Source organism: Streptopelia decaocto, assembly GCF_964273445.1.
Source record: "Streptopelia decaocto genome assembly, chromosome: 3".
NCBI classification, from domain to species: Eukaryota; Metazoa; Chordata; class Aves; order Columbiformes; family Columbidae; genus Streptopelia; species Streptopelia decaocto.
The window spans coordinates 9,836,107-9,854,312 of NC_138656.1; positions in this window are offsets into that span (position 1 = coordinate 9,836,107).

The following is an 18,206-nucleotide window of genomic DNA, read 5'->3' on the forward strand; positions in this document are numbered from 1 at the left end:
TGGCACTGGGATACTCATCTGAGCACCTCAAGCGCCCTTGTCTTCTGTATCGCTGCCACTCCCATTAGTGTTGACCTCTGGGCATGCAGAATAACCAGGCACTGGTTCCTCTTGTTTTGGGGAATCTGACAAAAGTGTCCTTAGCTTTTCCCAGCTCTTCAAGGAAGGGACTGTCTCCATCTGTTCTAGTTGCAATGGCATAAAATATAAACATCGTAACGCATGTTTTAGATGCAGTATGTAAATCTTCTGTTTGGAGTACAAGTTTGTTACTGTTTTATACAAATCTCCCTAGATGTCTTTACTGGAGTCATAGTTATGAAAGCTACAAGGCATTACTACATCAGCAGCCCATTCTCTTGTGATTCACAAGCCATTAAAAGTCCCAGAATTGTCCTTAAACAATCCTAAATGTGTTAACTACAAAGAAACCTATGTAATTACAGAAAACAGATGAAGTGGCAGTTATTTTAGGTGGGTCTTGGAAATCTCCTACACCCGAAGGGCATGTAGGTTCTTTGATTTTTAGCTGAGACTTATTTGAGCAGGGATAGGGTTGCTGACACTCAACAGTATTTGTTGGAAGGATTTTTTTGTTGCTGTTAGTGGGTTTTTAAAATTTATTTTTCTTCTAAGGAACTCTTTTCTGAGTCTCAACCATGTAGCTGATTTGGAGCCTCTAACAAACACACAGGCTCACATTCTTGCCATATGAGGGCTACCCACTGGGTTAACCAGCTCATGAATGTCAAAACAGCCCCATTTTTCCTGCCATGGTCTAGACCACCTCCTCGAAGTGGCAGAAGTTAATGACTTCAGTGTGGCAATACTACACGCACACCCGGCCTCAATGTATTTTTGTATGTAACTCATCATCAGCATGGGCAAAGTGTATTTTAGTGAATGTACATTCTAATGACAGCAAGGCTCGTCAGAAGAGGCAACAGGCAAACTAATGTAGCTGGCAAAGGCTGGTAAGCTGCTGGCAGTGCTGGTATGTTCAGATGTGGAGATATAATAAACTTTAAGACAAGTGCAGGCTGAAAACAATCTGACTTCAGCCCGAATTTGACTGTGTTACTCAGGCAAGCTGAGAGGGAAAAAACAGCTGACAAGTGTAGCAGCCCAGTGAGCTATGGAGAGGCAAAATGGTGTACAGGCAACACATAATATTTCCTCCTAGGTCTGACAATACTTCCTTCTTCTAGAAGGTGGTATTGTGTGAGTACCTCAACTGTCATCAGGAAAGCAGCATTTCTAGCTCCTTCAGTGGCAGAGCAAAGCTTTCCAGTGGTGTTTCTGTGGGTTTTGTTGTTCTTTTTTCTTATTTTTTTTTTTCCCAATGCAGGCTCTAAATACAGAAAGCCAATAAGGAAATAAATCAACAATATTGATTTGAAGACAGTCCTTTGCCTTTAAGAGGCCTGGCTTCTGAGTTTTGGACATTTAAGATGAGAAGTGCTAAAAATGGTTTTTCTGTTTTATTTATTTAGTTGGCAAACGTGAGTTGATTTCCACAGCCATCCTTCTTCCTTGTGTATCAGCTCCTCTCTGTGATGACAGCAGTCAAAGGCCACCAAACACCCTTGTAGATAAGCTGGTAGGAAGTTCTGAGGTACAAACTACTAACTCTGTGTATGGGATGGGCACTATTACCCCAGTCTCTTGCCTACTGAGCTGTTCAGGGTAATAAGATATATACTCATAATCTCTATTAACATCTATTTTAAGGATTTTTCATTTCTAAGGCATTTCAGAGGTCTTTTGTTGTTGTTGTTCGTTTAGGTTTTTTTGAGGGTTTAGGAACACTAAACCTGACCTCTGCAGCTGTTTTTTATAATGTATGTAAGAAGACCTGCAATATCCTGTTTTAATCATACATGTTTGTTTCACTTGTCAACACAGCGAAATTCAGGTGCCTGGTTTGGATATTTTGGACGAGTTGTCCTCATGAACCAATGTCATGTGACTGGCAGTGATGCATATCAATAATAATAATTTGAGATTTTTTTTTCCAAAGATCATGCCCTTTTCTCTTTGCAGTGAATGACAAAATGTCCATTAAACATAACTGAAAGTAGGATTCAGTTCCAGGTTTTAAAATGGAAATGGCTGAAGTTTCTGTGGGTTAATGATAACTTCTGCCTCAAATGCAACTGTCATGCCAGGAAAGTAGTTCCTTTTGCAGATACTTGTCACAAGCCTTCTCTTTGTCTTTCAGACTCATCGCTGATGCCTGTCTTCAGTACCACATATGTCAATTTTATCTTCTGTTGTATTTTTCTGCAATGGGTTTGCTCTCTTGATCTATGTTCATTAAGTTGCAAAGCATCTGGGATGTAGGCACATAGCAAGGGTAGATCTCAGAAAAACAGGATTGATTTCTGGAAAGCTCTTACATGAGAAATATGAGAGATTTGCCATATCTTGTCCTAAACTACCTGACAGGGTTGTTGTCATAGGTAAATGGAGAATCTAGAGAGAAAATACCGTGTTCCAAATAGCCAAAATGTTTCTGAATGCTAACAGAATATCAGGATGAGACCTTCAGACAGAGGGGTCCGTTGGACTCAGTAGTCCCCTGCTGTTGGCTCACAAGCAGAAAGAAGCAACACTGAACCTCTGACATTTATGCCAAAACAGACAAAATGCAGGAGGGAGCCTCCAGAAGGGACTGTGGAGAGCTGGTCAGGGAGGGAGGCAGCAGAATGACAGAGGCAAGCAGGAAGACTGTGGGGTGGGTGAGTGTCGAGGGTTTTGTTTGTGGGGTGACAATAAAACTGTGGCGGATGTATTGCTAACCTCCTCTTCCCCCCTTTTTCCCTTCTTCCTCTCCCCACCTCCCACTAAGGACAGGTGATCGGGAGCGAAAGAAGGACAGGGAGAAGAGAGTTGGAAAAATTAAAAATGTTTTACTAATGCTACTAATAAGAATAGAGAAAATAATACAAAATATACAAAACCAATCTTGAAAGTCTCAGCAACTGCAGAGCTGGCACCCGAAGTCCTGGATTGGACTCTGCAGCCAACCGGAGCTGGATTCAGTCTGTCACTAGGCCTCGGTTCACAGGGACGACTAGCAAGGTCCTCTCCTAATGTTGGCCATAAGGAAAAAGGGAAAGGGACGAGATCCTCGTGATCTCCCACTTTTATATGAAGTATTCACGTGAATGGACTGTTATACTCTGTTGGTCAGTTTCTTGGTGACCTGTTTCTCATTGCCCCTCTCCTATCAATTGTTATCATAACTTCACATTCCATTGCTATGTTTACCAAAACATGGATCTGGTTCTCCAGGAAAATGCAGCTAATATGAAGGCTTTAGCTGACAGGCAAACTCACTAAAAGAGAAGCTTGTTTTAACAAAACCAGGACAGTGAGGAGGGAAGGTTCAACCCTCATCCCTTCAATAACCGAGATCAGTCAGAGATCTCTTGAGAACAGCCAAACTAGTTCTGTTGCCACAAGGAGATCTAAGAAAGATGAGATTAGGTAAATCCAGGTGCCTGAGAAATCTGTTTAAATTCACCAGGCTCTAAGTAAGAACTCTGTAAATCATGGCTAACTGGGATTCAGCTCTGGGAAGGGGTGCTGTCTCTGAGCCAGCTACTTGGTTCTAGTGAGCAAATATGATCCCAGCAGGCTTACGTGGTGTCACTGATGTGCTCTGCAGGTGTCCTTGCCAGGGTGTGCGTCACCCTTGCCATTCCTTGTGTCTCTGCACCAACCGTATGGTCAAAGTGCATTTCAAGGGAGATAATGTGCTAAGTGACCTGCAGCCACCCCATCTCTAACCTTGTTGAACTCAAGGGGTGTGCACTAGTGGTGAGTTTGGCTCATGGTTTTCAGTTTTTAACCACTGAACTGAAATAACATTTTTATAAGCACAATAAATCTACCAATGTATAGGGTCTAGCACTTGTTGCAAGCAGCCTTAATTCCCACTGTAGCCGAGAGAGGGCTATTTTTGGAGTGTCAACTTGGGCCATGTACCCCCACCTGGCCAAAGAGAGGTCTAAAATCTAATCTAGATGTTGAGGAATTCTCATGCCCCTAATATTAGAATCACGGAATCATTTAGGTTAGAAAAAACCTTTAAGATCATCGAGTCCAACCATTAACTTAGCACTGCCAAGTCTGCCACTAAACCATGTCCCCAAACACCACATCTATGTGTTTTTTAGCCATCTCCAGGGATGGTGATTCAACCATTTCCCTGGGCAGCCTGTTCCAATGCCTGATGACCCTTCGATGTACGCAGTGCTAGTGAGTTGGAAACATGGCTATGCACAGCATTAAAAGCACCAAGACCCATATTCCCAGCAACAAGCCGATTGCCAGATGTTTCTAAAGAACAACTTTTGTCTCGATTTCCCTACATTTATGGAATTGTTTATAATGTAGGCCACAGGGTATTTGCTGTTTGCTTGGTCAGATATATGTCAGCAGTTCAATGGATTTAAATAAAAGACTGATGGCAACTTACAATCGGTTAGCATGGAAATGGCATTGGGCCAATTGCCCGGTTGTGGAATGTCGTATGAGCAGAGCAGATATAATTATTTCCAAATTTGGCCACAATCCATATTTTATCCATATTTATCCATATTTTGCTGCAAAGGGGGTTGTCTCCTTCAGCAAGAAATCCTCTGGGCAGAGAGCATATCCTCAGTAACTCACTGTTTACTCCATACTGGGTGGAGTTTCCAACAAATTCTTCTCTGTGGAGAAGCCAAGATGCATGACCCTTGCTAGTGATGCAGCTGTTTCCCAAAATCAGACCTCTGTCTCCTTGGCAGCCTATCTCACTTAGAAAACGTTGCAGCTTATGAGATCATTCACAGCTCTCTGAGCAGCAACTAATTCTTGATACAAAACCTGTTGGCTGTAGCCTGGATTTTTTTGAGGAGCAAAGACTCTAGTGCATATCATCACATGGAGCAGGAGGGATTTTCAGGAGCACTGTAGAGACCTCTCACCAGTCAGGTGCTTGTTATGCTTATTCAAAGAGATGGTGGGATTTGAACCAGCTCTCGTTCAAAAATAATGTAGGCATTTTAGTACATGACTGGCCTCCCCTCTAGCATGTCCTCTTGTACTTCCAGGGATCACTTTTTCTGAATTGTGCTGATGGAACTTGACTGCTGTCAGGTGGCACTTTACAGGGTCACTTCAGAGTTGAGGAAGATTTAGACTGAACGCGCTGCAGAAGCTGTTACGAACTGACCCATTCTCCTCTTGCTTGTAGCCAGCCAGTCCGGGATGGATGGTTTATCCACTTCGTGGCTGCAGAGCCATGAGTCTTCCGATCTTTTTCCTGTATAAATGCCTTCAGATGCAGTTTGACAGCAGGTTACACTGAGAGGATTATTTCCACTCTGCAGTTCTACACCATCAAGACATGCTTAAATTATCCTACAGGCCGGGCCTTCAGAGAGGCCTGTGTTACTTACACATCTCTGGTTTTGGCTGACGATTTATACGCCGTTACTCACTAGGCCACTTCTCCAGAGAGTCCCCCTTTCTTGATCTGACAGAAATGCAGGCAGACAAAGCTACAACTCTGTGCTACGTAAAAAACCCCAGGGTGATAACCCTCTATGAACCATGACAAAGAGTCACTGCCTGCTCACGTTTGCCTTTAGGCCCGTTTGCTTTTACAGAGCTGGACCAGTTTCTACTGAGTCAGATTCTGTTATATGTGTGGTGTCTGTAATTCAGTTTAAGAGTGGATCAGATAGGTTTCTTCCCCCTTCACAATTATTACCTTGTTATTGCTCTGTTTGTTAATGTGTGTTCTGGTAGCACTGCAGAGCCACAAGCATGCCCCAGGGCCTGGTGCTATAAGCATCCGTGGTGTGTTTTTTCTCTCCTGATGGTGTAGCAGCAGTCATCACAGCATTATGAGCTTATTTCTGCAGCTTTTTGAGGCTTATTTTTGCCTGTGGGAAAGCTTCGTGCACAAAAAGTGTCAGGCCTGGCTTTCTGTGAACCATTTCATTGAGCTGAACGATGACCATTTCTTTTTCTGCACTGGGACTGATATGAGGGGCAGATAAAGGTAGGCCAGAGCTGTGTTGGACCCCAGTTTGCCCTAGGTAAGGCCCTGCAGCAATCGCCAGGTTTCCCTTGAAAGTCATAATTTGGTTTGAGTGGATATGATGGTGAATGCATAAATCCCATGAAGAACAGGAAATAATCTCTGCAGTTGTGGTAGCAAGTGCTAGCGTGTGGAAAACATGCACCATTTGTGTGAGCTTTTGAATACCAGCTTTATTCCTGTGATTCTTTTTGGTTGATCTAACACATTGATGTTGAATTTGACCATTTCACATCCCAGAAGCAAACATCACCACCACAGGACCTTCTCCAGTGCAGGAAGGTACTACTTCTATTTCCCATTGCACTGATATTGCTCAGCTATGAAAAAAACAGAATCACTGTTTTACCAAAGCAGTGGTTGCTGGAAGGGAGGAGTCTCCCAAGGGTTGCTCTATTGCTAAATGGCAGTGATATTTACCTAACACACATATGTAGGCTTTGGACTCACTTGCATTAAAAACATTTTGAGGGTCAGGAATAAAGCTGTGCATGACTGCCAATATGTATTTCTATTTTTCTTGCAACAGAAAAAAAGAAAAGAAAGTGATGCCTGTTTTTTGGTGTTTTTTCTCTGAGGCTTTTGTGCATTGTCTTTTAGAGCTAGTGGGCTGCTGCTCTGTAAAATTCCTTCAGAGGATACTCCAGAGGAGCCAGCTGCAATTAAAACCCACAAGACTGTGTCCTAGTCCTTCTTTGACATCTCCTTCTTCGACTTCCATTATCTTTAAATCACATCCTTATTGCTGTACTCTGTCAGAGTAGGACCACCCTTGCCTAGATCTTTGCCCGTGGAAGGTTTAGTAAAGCCCTAACCTAGTTAGGAATCTGAGAGTTTCCCCATCATTTCCTCGGGGTGTATTAAAATGGATTATCCTGATGTGAAGAGTATGAAATAGGCAAAAGTGAGGAGAAAAAGAAAAAAGATTCAGGCTCTGAATGCCTGAGCTCCAAAGACCTCACCACCCTGAACCCAACCGGCAATAAAAAAATGCCTGTAAATGCAAAGTCGTATCTCTGAAGTCCTCAGGTTTAACAAAAAAGGTGAACATATTGTCCCTCTGTTTCTGCAGTCCATCAGTGTCTTCAGCCCCAAATCTTTGCTTGGTCTTTAGCTGGACAAAGCAGACAAGGAATTAAAAGTGAGTAAGAACATATCAGGACTTCTGAGTTTAGTGAAGTCTGCACATAAAAATAATATTGTCTTGGAAATTAAAAAGCCCATGTCCTGCATCTGCTGAGCAAGGGGTTTCATGCCCATGTTTAGTTGTTGTCTTATGTGCTGGCAGATCCACAAAATGGGATGCATTCTGACTGTCTATATAAGCAGCTGGAGGGCTGTTATCCCAGCACAGAGACATGGGCCTGTTCCCTTTGTGTTTTCAGGCACTCTGCCTGTTCGCCCTCCTTTGTAGAGGCTGCAGCCTCTGGGAGGGTGAGCACATTCACACCCGTCACAGCGTTGGTGCTAGCTGAGACTGAGCTCAGCAAATTGTTTCTGTCCCACTCCCCCAGAGGTGGCCAGTTAATAATTCATACCTGGTATTCATACCTTTTGGTAAAACCCTCTGAAACACCTGTCAGGCTGACTCGGACTTTGCGTAGCCTGTGATCATTCACACATCTCTGGCATTCAGCCATTTCGGAGTGATAAAATGTACACCATGCACAAAACTGGCAGCCCAAAACAGCTCAGGTCAGATTTGTTCGCCATTGTAACCACCTCAGCATCAGTATACCAGCATTGTTTCCTCTCCATACAAGAACAGGAGACCACCAAGGAATGAAGGCTGAATACTGAAATATTTAGCATTCACAGTGCTTTTTGTAAAGAAATCCACCAGCCATGAGCTGTTTGGTAGCTTGGGTTCTGAGAAAGAGCTGTTCTGTGTCTTCCTTTATATGCCCATGTTGAACAGTTCAAAAAGGACAGGGATAAACAAATGCCGCGGTTCAGTCTAAGCAAAGTGATAACACTGCTCTCTTGAAATGCAATTCTGCTTTATCTGGTTTTACTTTCGGTGGAAGGGGAGGAACATGGTATTTTCCAATTACCACCTGTTTCTGGCAGTGCAGGACCTGCTTGGAATTCACTGAAAGTTCCCATAACCAGTAATTACTTTGTATCCGGCTAATAGGAAACTGTGCTCTCAGCAAAATGGGAAGTAATTAAAAATATAAATAAAGTTCACATGTTTATAGAGCCCTTTCCACATCATTTAGCATTTCTAGTTTACAGAGTATATTGTGTTTCTTACTCCTACATGTAGAAGACGCTCGCATTACCTGCGGGATGGTGAAGAGGGATGTCGTGCAGCTGCTGCCATAAGTACCACAGCTCCTTCCAGGGCTTTTTATTCAGATCTCTTTCCAAGCCTGGCAGGACAGGTGAATTGCTGTGACAGCAGAACTGCAAGTGTCTTTTTTGGTTGTGTGAGTGACACATAACTCCCTGCCTTTAGCACTGAACACCTTTGCTGTTTTTCACTTTCTTAGGCTGGTAGTTTTCTTCCTACTAGAGATGCTTAAGGAAACAACTGCAGTCACCAATCTGTGGCCTGTTGTTTCCAGCTCTTTTTTTTTTTTAAACAAAACAAAACAAAACTTTAGGCACAGGGTGTGTATGTGTGCAAAGGGGAGATCAGGCGTCTACATATGATTGTTTGGTAGGATGCAGGTGTCCTCAGTGTCCCTTTGTAAATATTGCAGCCAAGTCCTCTGGAAGACCATTCAGGGCATCAAAATTTTCTCTGCTAAATCATCCTCTGGTGAAGTGTCTCTCTTTGCACTGCCTATCCTATATAGGGAACCCACAGAGAACAGACTGAATTACCACAGCTGAAATTAGATGCTGCAGAAGGTGGTATGAATACCCCTGCAGTTTCAGCTACTACTCACCCACTAAAAGGCTTCCAGTTTTCCCATTAATGTAGTCACTCAGCTGGCCTAAGCAAATAAAGCTGTCTTTGCGGAAAAATTGTGTATTAAGCATCAGTCTTTATTGCACCAAATAGCTCTTTTAAATCCTCACCCTGGGAAGCTGTTGACACATGTTCGAGTCACTCTACCACCTTCTCCCAATAAATGCGTGTGTAATTGTGTTTGTGTATATTAGTTACATGTTGCCGTGGAAGTTTTGGCGTGCTGATATGTATCTGCATGCCAGCCGTCGCAGCCCGTGGCTTCATGGCCGTATATGGAAGTTCACCTGTGAAGGTATTCCATCCAGAACTTCCCTTTGGATCTGTTTGAGGTCTAAACTAAGCAGCTCAGAAGAGGGCAGGTGGAGCGGCTACATGGCCGAAATGGGTAGGCGGTCTCTGGCAGTGAAAATTGTCGCCTCCTGTTTGAAACCTGGCTCACATCACTCTGAATGCCTCAAAGGACGTTTCTTACTGCCATGCCCGCTCCAGAACAAGATGTTCCCTGGGGAGTGGTATGCTCTGAGCAGCCAGATCTGGCTACTCCCTTCCAGCACTGGAGATAGAAAAAGACGTCTTGAACATAAAGGAAGCCACAAAAATTATCTTGGATGCTGGCCAGAGGCAGGTTGGAACAGGCTGAGGTCCGTTTGGTCTGGTGGCATGACTATGTAGATGCAGTGTTTAAAATCCCTTGTGGGGAAAGAATGACATGGAGGGAGTGATTGCCTGCAGTTAACTGGGGCTGTTCCTGGAGGCCAGGTGTAGGAAAGCTTGAAAGCACACTTTTCAGCATAATTAGAGGCTTTTCTGAAATGAAGATATAACTTAATATGCAAAGTCTGTACGCTTGGATTTCACGTTGCAGTACAACCCCTGGAGTAGGCCTTTATCTTACATCAGGATGTTAGGCAATATACCACCATTTGCAATTTGCTTTGACTGTGGTGACTGTTAATTCTTATATTGTGGATTCAAGCCATGTGCTAAAATGTTTTAGAAAATTTTCCAGTCTGGTATTTGGTCATTAGGTTAAAAAGGACTATGTACCTTGAAGAAGGTGGTAATAAACATGATGAAAGTGTATAGAAAGCTAAATGACACTAAGAAGGTCGTTTAGGGTCTTCTCTTTATTCATCCACCTATTAAGGGATAAAAGGACATATAATGAAACAGAAGAGTGGTATATTTAAGGCAGACAGGGGAATTTTCTTTGCATGGGGTATATTGCCATTCATGAACAATACCAGCATACATAAACATAACAGGATTCTGAAAATGATTGGGCATTTAACCTCCAATACCAACATGTCCTATTGCAGTAATAAACACATAAAATTCAAGACTATTGAAAAGGTTTCAGGCCAATTCTGCTCAAAGAGAATGGAAAGAAAAACCTACCTGGGGCAGGCTATGCTATAGCTGTTTGCCACAGCATCATTTGTGCTGTCCTCCAAAATTCCAGTTAGCACAGCCAAAGACTGTCAACTATTTGGACTGCCAGTTTTGTCAAGTGTAATAGTCACCACACTCCTGTGATAGTCTATGTTTATCAGTTTATTTGTACTGGATACAGCAACAGTCTACTGGAAGGTATGTGGCATGCTGACACCTACCTGAATGGCTGCTGAGTGCTTCAAGTGTAGATTAGTTATTCTGCAAGTCAACCCATATTGTGTTCTACTTAGAGACACTTGGGTTGGCTCTTAGTGGAAAGGTTCAGACCTTGACTGGTCCTGTACATCTCCTGTCTAAATCAGCCCAGTGACAGGACTGTTATTCTGGCTGATATTCCCAGGGAGTCTGAAATGGCATCTTCTGCTTTACAAGACGTATAAATGCTTTATGAGACATATAAGTTCCAAGCAGATGCTCCTGGTTACCTCCCAGCTGATTTTTCTTTACAGGCAACTTGGCCCTACCAACTGTGTGCCCACATCTGAACGGTTTTGTGACCAGCAATAAGCCTTGCACTTCTGCAATCTTGATGAGGTTTAGTGAGCTGGGCACCTCTGCACCATGCCCCATTGTGCAACACAAGCACCCCTAATTTAATGTGTCATGGAACCAGGTAAGACAGCAGAGAGATGGACACTCTGGCCTGCAAATGCATCATCTCTTCATCCCAGAAAGTGAGATTCTGCTTTTTACCAGCTTCCCTTTCATGCTGGGCACTGTGAGCCCCACAGCTCTCTATGGACTCTCTTAGAGGTAAAAACACTGTGCTTGTCAGTTTTGAACTTCTGAGCTGTTAATTCATGCCCTTCCCTCCTACCCCCAAACAGTGAAATATTTGCTGGCACTGTCCAGGAATTCATCTGTTGGTGTTTTAATATGCAGATGTATGATCATCCAGTTGCTACAATTACACTGTGGGAATCTTGTTTCTAAAAATACACCACTCTACTGCTTTCCAACGCTAGCATGAGATAATGTATCGTGTTCCCTAGTTGCCAGTGACACACAGGATGAAGGTAATCAATACAGCCGGTAATATGTAAAGACAGCAACTATTCTAGTTACAACTGATTTCCCTTTCTCTTAAAAACATCATCTTCAAGCATGAGTTATCACAGCTTCAGCTGTACAATGCATTAAAACTATCGTGTGCTTCCCTTTGCTAAATAGAATCCTGTTATTTTGCCTGAGAGCATCTTCTGAATAGCTGAAAGAGGTTAGGTTTATTATGAGAACCTTAAACCAGCTGATACTCCATCAGGTGCTCAGTTGCTGTCAATCCACTGAAATCAAGAGAGATCTGCCTGTTTGCATCCCTCAGGATGTGATTGCTGTATTTTATCTAGGGAAGTGTGTGTGCACATTGTCTTTTGAATTCAAGGTCCAGCAAACAGCTCTCTGCTAAGAAACATCGTCTTCCATGTTCCAGCTTCTCTTCTGCATTATTTAAATTGCAGGTGAAAGCACTGTGAGTGAGTAGAGGCTGCAAAAATTGACAAAATGCCCTTCATTTTCTACTATTTAAAGAGTAATATTTTGAAGGATATTGCATTACAAATAGCCCCTATGATCCCAGAGGAGTTACTCGGTCCATGGCATTACTCAGTCTTACTGCTGGCTCAAAATAACACGTTTGCCTGGTGAGCAAAGGAGAGGAATTGAACTACAATGTTGTAGCCAAAAGTCATGGTGATGAGCCATTAAGTGTGTGCAAACCAGTATATTCCAAATTACAGCACCGATTGCTGAGAAACTGTTGCTGTATCACTTGTTCTGCCCTCTCCCTGCCAACAGAATAACAGCAGTAACACCAGAAATGGCAAGGAGCATTCATGATTTAACACAAATTGTAAAGTTTTTCAGTGCTTTGAAGTTTTTCAGTGAGTGATGCTTAATAAAGTACACCTTGGTTGGTGTCTGTAGAGGACACATAAAGCTCTGGAGCCACAGGAGAATTACTCTGGCTGTGGGGTGTCCAGCAATGTCTCTCTCTTGTGGAGAGGACTGGCCACCCCTCAGAAAAGGTGGTGGAGATGGAGGGGAATGGATGTGACAGCTGTGTTCTGCACACACACCATAATCCAGACCTGCTCCCTGCTTTGCCCCTCAAAGTCTGTTTTGTAGCCAGGCTAGATCATTGTACCTTTCTTCCAAAAATGGGGTGTAAAAGGAGCACCACTATCCTTGTTGCAGTCTTTATGCTTTTATATTAAAATATTTCCTTTTCCCCTGGAGATTGTAGTGAGTCTGTTTTTTCCCCAAGAATGTTTCTTCTACCCAAAGCCATATTCTGGCTTTAGTTCTGGCCTGGATCTCCTCTAGACAGTGATTATCTTTCCCATTGAACAGAAAATTTCTTAGAGAGCAGCCAGGAAAGAATCCTCTTTGCCTCTTCAAGCATGCAGTGCTGGAGCTGCTACTGTAGCTTGTCATACATTACACTACTGTCAGCCCTGGCTTTGCTCCCATTACAAGGGTTTTTGGAGCCAGACAAAGGCAAAGCCACTGAGCAGTCTCGGAAACCTCCAGTATCCACATCAGTGCTTGGTGAAGGCTGCTGCACAGCATGGAGCTCTGCCTCTGCTCCATCAGAGCAATACCTGCCCATGGCCTCTGGGCACCAAGGGAGCATGGCTCTCTGCTGCTATATCAGATTGCCTAGTGCTGAAATCCTCTTTTCTCTGCTGTTGAGATTTACTGTTCAGCTTCAATGAAGCTTTTCTAATTAACCAGGCTTTTATTCCTACCTCTTAGAGAGCAAGGAAGCCCCGTTCTGCAAAGCAGGAGTCAGCGTAGCTCTGTTTTGCTGTCGCTTCTGATTGCTGAGGGAGACTTCCAGGTCTCCTGCCAGGAGAAGAGCTGCTGAAAGACACCCCCTTCTCAGGGTCTTTCACAGAACAACCCCCCCAGCATCACAGCCCTGGTCTAGCAAGGCACCAGTGTGGAAACTAAAGCCTCAAAACCTGATGGAGAGATTTCAACCCAGGATGAGAAACGTGTAACCTTTGGCGAGCACTGGAGCCGATGTGATGTTTCGGAGCCAGCCTCTATTCTTAGAAGCATGCTGAAAGTCATAATTTAAAAATAAGATCCAGCTCAGTGCTAGCAAAGAGTCGTATTCGTGGTATTCCTGTGAGTAAATCCCTCAACATGAATTGGCTTGACTTCAAGCTCAGAAACACTCCACTGAAATAAGGCCCAGCTGTGAGGCATCCGTAGCGCTGATCTTAATGGGAGAGAAGTGGCACTTGCCACATCAGGTGCTCCCAGTGGAGTGGGCATCCCCTTATCCTCCTTTCCCCCAAAACTCCTGCCTGTGGTTTGCTTAGTATTACACGTCAAACAAGAGCTTTTCAAGGGCCTCTGCAGGAGTTGCCAAAAGCAAGTGGAAAAATCTGATGTATATATTCCCCCTTTTGAAAATCCCCCAAGGCACTTATGCAGCTGCTGTTCTGCTATCTCATGGGGACTAAATGCTGCCCTTACACCATTCACTGCCATTTCTGGTTTGCATCCGGGCTACCTAGTGCTGTGTTTTAACTCTGAATCTTTAGCTGCCCCTTTTTAGGGTCACGTGTTGTAAACAAAGGGCCAATTTCAGGCTGGCTTTGAGCAGGGATGGATACAGATCCTTGCTGATGGGTTAGACCTTGGATGAACTGCGTGGGGAGCATCTGATTCATAGTCAATGTATCAGGAGAAAAACCACAGAACTAGCTGTATTCAAATCCTCTTTGGATTTTGAGGTTTCCCTCAGAAACCTCACTAATTTTTTACAGCCACAACTGGATGTAGGGCATACTCCTTTCCCATTTGCGTCATTCAGAATTTTCCTGATAGCTTTAACTGGAAGAAACGGAGACCTTCAAGTTTCCTCTTCCACTTACTCAGGTCAGTGTGAACTTTAGTTTAGTTCGTGACAACAAATATAACACTGGATCTCATAATAACATGTCTCTGGAGCCGATCTGGTGGTTTTACTCACCACGTAACCCTCAGCTACTAATCCAGTCCCACCGGAGCGAACGGAAGCGCACGTGTGAGTTACGCTGCTGACGGGCTGTTTTATCCTATGCAAAAGCAATCAGCAATCTGTGTCTCATGGCCTGGCCGTAAGGTCTGAGTCGTGCCTGTTAACTTCTGATGTCAGCGGGAGTCTCGCATGAGTAAGCAAGATAATCTTTCCTCTGAGGGAGCTGATTGTTCCGTATAGTGCATTTAAACTGTAAAAGTTTTACACAAGCCGCTACTAAAGCTGCGCATCTCATTCTAAAGGTTCACACTACAGTTTTATGAGAGAAACAGCAACAGCTGAAAAACAGTCAGAAGAGAAAGGAAGCCAGAAGTTAAAGGAGTCAAGAGGGTGTGTAATGAGCGTTAATAATTCAGATAAAAGACAGAACAACCTATGTGAGGATTTCCTGTTTTATTATTATTAAAAGTTCATTATGAAATTGGCACAACACATAAAAATAGATCCGTGGTGAATGATACATATTACTATTATTGCCCAGTCCTTTTGTGCACACCCACACTTTTTAAAATCAGAAGGTAATTAATATAAGACATTTCATCAGCTGTGAAACCAGTGTTACTGCAGCAGAGAGAGGCTGTGCTTTCTGTTGACTCTGTCAAATGGATATTGCAGACAGAAATAGTCCTCTATTCATACTTAAAAATAAACCCAGTTTTAGAGTATGCCCCAGCTGAAAATAACTGGAGAGGGAGAGCTAGAAATACCCCTTTTCTTATGGACCTATTTCCATGAAAGTTAAAGAGATTTTTTCCACGGATTTTAGAAGCAGCAGGATATAGTTATTTGTTGATGGGCAGATGGAGAGGCCTAGCAACAGAAGCTAGGGAGGACCTGTGGCAAAGTATATGCTTATTAGTTTAATTTTGCATATGCTGCTGAACTCCTTGTTGTAGTAATTGTGTATGTTCACAACAGCAGTGATTGTTGGGAGGAGCTGTGAGGGTGTATCAAAGCCAGATAAAGAGTCTGCAGCTCATTTTTTCTCCCTGTTTGTGTTGACCTTGGTTCTAATCCCACACACCATTCATTGCAAAGTGACTTTTACCTGTATGCTTTCTGATCCACGTGAGAAAATCGGAATAATACCCAAGATTACAAAAAAATCTCACCAGGTCACTAACTGGTCCTAGACTCGCACAGCTTTTCTGTGCTTATCACAGTGAGCATGCAGAGCTGCCCTCAGCCTGACTCTGGCTCCTCACACTGCCATATCAGTTCAGAGGGTGCCGGGAGGTTGCTTAGAGCTGCCACTAACTGGCTTAGCAGAACTGTGGTTCTGCAGTTTTCTGCATGCAAAGGTCACTGTACCCAGCCTCAGTGTGGAAACCAGCGCTGTGGATTTCTGTGGGGAGCACATCCTGTGGATGGGAGGCAAGATGAGCCCCACATCAGATACACTGCTTGAATATCTGTGGGGAAAAGAATACCTTAGCGGCATGGCAACTCCTAAATTTTCATACTATTTATTTGGGAGCCTGTTTTAAAGAAGGCGAGTAGGAACATGAACCAGCTCATGCCTTCCAAACTTGTAAGCAGTGCTGTTTTTTTGCTGTGTGTCCTGGTATGGGGCTGGAGAAGGTGGCAGCTAACGATGTGGCAAATGCCCATCCCTGGATCACGAATCAACACGGCCTGTGCTCTTGGCTGGCTCTGAAATGCCCACTACCTCTGAACTCGTGCTCCATTAGGACTAAAACACACAGTGGCTACTCTGTTCTTGTTTCCTCCACAGCGAATAGTTTTAAATCCTGGAAGATAAAAAAATCTCAGTGCTGCTCCCTTACATTAAAATCTCAGGGTTTCAGCCTCAGCCTCACAGCAGGAGAAAGGCAGGGGTGGAAAGCTGGCACAGCAGAACGGTGAATCAGGCTCTCTCTTTGGTTTTCAGGATGTTTACTCAAAACAGCCCTTGAGAAAGATGCTATGCCTCAAGCAGATGTCACATTCAACCGGTTTAGCAATATTACGCCTATTTTTTCTCAAGCTAGGCAAGGAGGGAAGGGAGAATATAATATATGTTAGTGCAAGTTCACATAGACAACATATGAATATTTAGTACAAAATGTTCTTTCAAGGTGGGGCAAACATTTCTAATTGTGACACTAAAAAGAAGGTATTTTGTAACATTTTTAACAACTTGGCTGTGAAAAAGCATTTAGGTGAAATATGTTTAGACACGGACTACCTCACATGATACTGAAGTATTTCAAGGCTCTTTCTGAGTAGGCAATAACCACTTTTTTTGGTGTGTGTGTATGTTTTTTTAAATTAAATCAGCTTTATCACAGCCAATTCCAAACATAACAAAATAATTACTAAATAATTTGGTCTTTTATTTTTTTTTTCCTCTTTGGAAAAAATAAAGCTATGCTGAGTGATTCCACTCCACATGGGTTTTACCCATTCAAGGCTTCTTTCATTTCAGAATTAATTTCCTCATTCACAGGAAACCACGGAAATATCGAGCTAATAAATTCTAGCATAAGATTTCAAAAGTTGATTCACATGCTCAGTCCTGAAGAATTGCAGCTTCCAAGAAGCTCACAGACTGCGTGTCCCTACTGAAAGCCGTTTTGAAAACCTGGCCCAATGTGGAAACAGTCTTATTTCAGGTCTAGTAGGGCTTATACTGAAAATTAAGATCTGGATAATCTCTAACTTGTGGAGACCAAATATAAATTTTGGAGCACAGTCTCTCATCTTAAGCATTTGGATTTGGCTGAAAGTCCAACCGAACAGAAACATTTAAGGCCTCGGTTTTCTCTGACTTACACTGGACACAGAAGTGTTCGGCGGTTGCTTCTGAACGTGACCAGTCAACATAAGCTCAGCACCTGTGGAACAGCCCTTGGTTACACAGACATCATCCTCCTTTTGCCTGCTGTAGCCTGGTACTGCCCAAGAGCAAAAGAAAAATAAAAAGCCTTCCAAATTGGTGTTAGACAAACGTGGAAGCCATGACTGTGACTTTCTGCCCTTTCCTGAGCTCTCAGCCAAACCACAACCCATAAGAAGTGGGTTCACAGCCCTTATTGCCTCGAAGCCCAGCTCCGAAACCACAACAGTGCAGAATCAGGTGGTGGGCGCCGCGGCTGGTGGAGTTATGCAAAGGCAAAACCAGAACCAGGTTCAAAAAGGCATTTTCCCGAGACACAAGGCGCAGGAACACATGGGAGTGCCCAGCGCGGCGGGTGGGAACTGAGGCAGGATCGCTGGGCCCTCACTCCGGACAGAGACGCCGCCGACACGGTGGGGCATCCCGTTCATCTGTGGCGTAGGAACGGGGCTGTGCTGAGCCCGAGCAGGACAGCAGAAGTCTAAGAGCTGTGCTAACCTTCTAGGAATCCCAGCTCAAAATGCAAGTCAGCCTAATTGCTTTTTCTGGGCATCAGTAAAGGCATGGATGGGAAATCTCTACTGGTGTGCTGTCAGCGAGATCCCTTTTGGTTTTGTGCTACTATAGGGTCACGGTGCTACTTAACTCTCTCCAGCCTCATGTTTCTGGCCCACTGGGCTAGCAGGGCAACGGCACTGCCTCAGGACACCTGGTTTTACATATCTAATTGGAAAAAGTGCCAGGCAGGGAGGGTGCTAAATATCTCTCCAAACAGAATTAATCTTCTGCCTGCATCTGCTTTGGAATCATAGAGCACTTCCAAGCTGGAGAAAAATCCAAACACCTCATGTAGAAG